We start from the raw sequence: 5225 nt of genomic DNA on the forward strand, positions 1-5225 counted from the left end.
ATTATTGACTTAATAGCCCTATTTTACTATATAAAAGTCATATTGATCCTTCAATTTTTTTCTCTTTGTGTAAGTTGAGACTTTCTTTTCCTTGCACTACTACAAAACGCGTAAACAACAACGCCAGGGTCACCATGGTTCTTCCTTACACCGTGGTAACATCTCTAAACTAAGGCCCTCACATATTATTTTTGTTTTTTGAATTAAAATTAATTGTATATCACAACGAAAAGCTTTCATGGGTTCGAATCTCAACGCTATTATATATATTATTCCATTAATATTAAGGTGCGCCTTTTCTTTTAATTTATTTTTAAATAAAAGATTTATAGGGTTATGACTACGATTGGTTCGTTCCACCGTTGTGATATAATAAAACTAAAATCTCTTATGCTATTGAACCTATATATTTAGCCTTTCTTTAATATTTAAAAGATACAAGTGATATGCTATCCAAAAACCAAATCATTAAAAAGATTATGTTTCGTAGAAAATTTGAACATATAAAAATTTACTTCGGACATATTTAGAAATTTAAGATTGATTTTGTTTACACCATACATAAAGTTACTTTATTTTTATAAGCAAAACTCCAATAATATATTCTTTCACTATTGAAAGAAAAAGAACAAAAGATAATGATATCAAATAAAGTTAAGATAATGAGAGTCAAAGAATGAGAATGAGCAAGACATTAATCTAAATTAGTATAAGAGGTTGATTGGATCCTTGTGTTACTTGTGCAATACGCGGCCGAATTTGACGTTTAGTGTCAGTATTGTGAGTAGATTCATTTGGAGAGACCGATGGTGTGTCACTTGGCACTTATTAAGAGGATTCTAAGATACGTCAAATAATCTATTGGCTGCGTGTTTACCCTAGAGTTTGGTAAACAAGCACTAGTCTTCCAAAAACAACTAAGTTCTAGTTACTCGCAGAATCGACTAGATTGATGTTAGGACATGTGTTTAATTTCAAGATCCCTTTAGCTTGTGTGCCCCCATTTTCATATAATAAGACTAAATATCTTTTTCTAATCAAATCATAAAATACTTTAAGATGTTGTAGCATTTTTTAAAGTAAAGGAGGAAAGACTTAAGTCTCTATTGTTTAAGAGAATCACTAGGAATTGTTCTCCTAACAAAAACACTAACAAATTACAAGTCGTAAAGGCGGTTGTCCACTAAAAATCATACAACAAACAAAAACAGAAAACTTTCGGAAGAACTATGACGCTCTGACTTCTCCATTGCACACTGGAGGTACGTAGGCATAGAGTTTGAGAAACTCTAGCGAGTATAATTATTAAAAACCTTTGTTTATTCATTGCATTGCATTCCCTTAGTAAGTAAGTAGTATTGTAACACACCATTTAATTAGAAACAACAAGAGTGGATCCTGTGGAGTACCAGTGATGTGAGGGGAGCTAATATCTTCCCCTCGCATAACCGAATTCCGTACCCATTCCTTTGACGCGAGACCTTGTTCTTTCCCATTTGAGGTTTACTGGTACTTCCTTTCCCTTGATATGATAAATATGTCTAGTGGAGACTCTATTATTTTTCGCGATAGCGACAATAAGGAATAAGGCAATTGAACAAGTATACGATAACTAGAAGAATTCATATAATGAGCTTCCACATTACTTGTTAGCTCTCAAGAAATTTGTTCCTAGTACGGTGGTAGAAATGCAAACACTTCCCATATATACAATGACGACAATATTGTCAATGGGAAACAAATCTTCCACTGACTATTATGAGCATTCTGACCATGCATAAAAGGGTTTGCATATTGAAAACCTATACTTCAGATTGATGATACTCGGTTATATGGTAAGGACAAGGGTACGCTACTAATGGCGGTAGCACAAAATGGAAAAAGTAATATTTTTCTTGTTTCTTTTGCTCTTGTGGAGGGTAAGACAGCGGATGGTTGGGGCTTCTTTCTAAAGAGCTTAAGAATGCATGTAGCCCATAAACCTAGCTTGTCTTTGATTTTAGACAGGCATGCATTGATTGAAAGTGCTTACATTAATCCAGATAATGATTGGCATGATCCTCCGTCTGTGCATGTCTACTGTATTAGACACATCACACAAAATTTCATGAGGGAAATCAAGGACCGTATCCTCCAAAAAAAGTTATCAACATGGGTAAGTATGCATTTACTAACCTTATATCTTAGTAATTTATATTTATATGGTAGTAACCCATTTTTGTAACATACAGGGTATGCTTTAAACCAACCAACATTTAACTACTACAAGAATGAAATTGGCATGGCTAATAGTGAAGCTTCAAGGTGGTTAGACAATATTCCAGTAGAAAAGTGGACAAGGGCATTTGATGAGGGTCGGTGTTGGGGTCACATGCCAACGAACCTTGTCGAGTCAATGAACTCATTTTTAAAGGCACCAAAAATCTACCCATTACAGCGTTGGTACGTGCAACATACTATAGGATGAGATCATTATTTGCTGAAAAGGGTGCACAATAGAGTGCAGTCTTGAATTCTGGACAAAAATTTACAAAATATTGCACGAAGGTGATGAGAGATTAAACGGAAAAATCCAGCACGCATCAGGTAAGAATATTTGACTATAATCATAACACTTTTAGTGTGAAGGAGACAATGGATCAGAGTGAGAGAAAACCTATGGGACATTACAAGGTCAACCTAATACTCCGCCTGTTCCTTTATAATTATCACATTTTGACTTTTTACACATACCAATAAAGGTAATAATTGTTGTTACTTTTTAAACAATAACTTAATTTTACCTATAATACCCTTAACTATCCATTATTTTAGTCTACTTTCTCTCTCTCTTCATAATAAATATTAGGGTTAATTTTTATCTTGTTGTTAAGCTTCTCAATTGTATGAACCATTACTAATTCAGTTATTTTTCCATGATTTAATATCGTTTTATGACCACAAAGATATTTCACATCTTAATCTTAATATCTGTAAATCCAAGGTTGTCATGATGGCAACCCTAGCCATATGTCACATTGGTAGTATCTCTAAACAAAACTTGCCACATGTCACCTCGATAATAAATCTAAACAAAAATTCTAATTTTGACTTTTACTAATTTAACTCTATATAAAAAATAAATAAATATAATAATCGTAATAATAATAATAATATAATATGAAACCACAAATAATAATAATAATTATATAAATATGTAATATATAATATCTAAATATATAAAACAAATATATTGCCACATGTCACCTCGATAATAAATCTAAACAAAAATTCTAATTTTGACTTTTACTAATTTAACTCTATATAAAAAATAAATAAATATAATAATCGTAATAATAATAATAATATAATATGAAACCACAAATAATAATAATAATTATATAAATATGTAATATATAATATCTAAATATATAAAACAAATATATAAAAAAATTGAGAAATAACTTATTTATGTAAAAGTAAATTTTTCTTAAATTATATTAAAAACTGTAAATAACTTTTATATAGTTAATTTATAATAGAGAAAAAATAAAAATATATATAAATACGATTTTAATTTATTTGCAGCAAATCATTTCTTATCTTATTTGAGTGTTTCTTCAATTTTAATTCTATTTTATTTTATGTTAAGTAGATTTGTATTAAGTATAGAGAAGAAATGAAAAAAATTAAATACGATTTTAATTTATTTGCAGCAAATCATTTCTTATTTGAGTGTTTCTTCAATTTTAATCCTATTTTATTTTATATTAAGTATATTTATCTGTTACAATTAAAACTTCTAAGATATTTTGACCCATTACCACATTTTATTATTGTGCATGTTTCACTTTATTATTACGTTTGCTGCAAGTGAATTAGAAAGTAATTTTGTTAAAATTAATGTGTTACTTTTTATTATCATTTATATTCTATTATATTATTTATTAAGAGACAAATGCATTTAATAAATTAATTTCAATTTTATATTTTATAACGTAACACTACATATTTCATTCTATTATACTGACTTTATTAGATTTTATTAAAATTTATAAGTTTTGAATGGCAAAATCAGTTATATTTTGAATTCATTGCTATTCAATTAATTTTTTAATAACAAATAAAATACTATATATATATTTAGCCTTTGTTACTCATGAACTCATTCACCAATTTGTCCATACAATTCAACAATGTTCTTTTAAATATCATTCACATTTTATATTTTTTTCATTTTATATTTTTTTATGTATTATTTTATTTCATTATTTATTTTTTTAACAATTTTGCAATCTTTATAAAATTGCAGTGTTCACATGAAAATTCATTTTCCCAACAGTTATAAAGGTGAGTTTGCATTATATAAATTTTATGTAATATTTTATTTTATTATTTGTTATTTAAACAATTTGACAATTTTTAAAAAAAAATTCAATCCCTGTATTATAATTTAGTTCTTAAGACAATTATAAAAGGTGATTGTATATGATATAAATTTCTAAATAGTTTTTTATAATTTTGATATTGTATAAATTTTTAGTTTTTTTTTTTTTTATCTTTGATCATCCTTTTTGCTACAGGAATTAAAACAATACCAATTATCAATTTCAAGGTAGCCATGTGAAAATCAGAATATCAATGTTTGCATAGTTTAGTTTTGCAATGAAATTAACACTTTTATTTTCTCCCCAAATGATGTGTAAACATAATTTTTCATAAAAAATATTTAAAATACTCTACATAAATACTACTTTTATAATACTTGGGTAATTTTGATCATCTAACCAATCTATTAAAATAATGTTCAATTATACTCAAACAATCAATTTAAAAAAATTATGGTTTAGATGTTTTATAACAAAAATAACATAGTCGTTTCAAAAAATAAAACCATTATGAAAATTGAAATGGTCCACTCTTAATCTTTTAATAAAACTTTTTATTTGAGCATGCAAATTTTTGTGTTCAGATATTTAATTTTCTAATTAAAAATTGATTGGTGAGATGTTTTATTCTTCAATTTAATATGATTTGTGTTCAATTTTTAAAATTTTATATTAAAATTTAATTTTAACATATTAAAATTTAATTTTACCACTATTTAATTCTTATTTATTAAATTTCATTAAATTTTTAAAAATACATAATTAACAATCCCCGTTATCATTTACCCGTTTCAAAAAACAAAACTGTTCGAATTGTCTATTCTTTATTCTTTTTAAGAAGACCTTTCATTTGAGCAT

Source organism: Vicia villosa, linkage group LG6 (genome assembly GCF_029867415.1).
Source record: "Vicia villosa cultivar HV-30 ecotype Madison, WI linkage group LG6, Vvil1.0, whole genome shotgun sequence".
Lineage (NCBI taxonomy): Eukaryota > Viridiplantae > Streptophyta > Magnoliopsida > Fabales > Fabaceae > Vicia > Vicia villosa.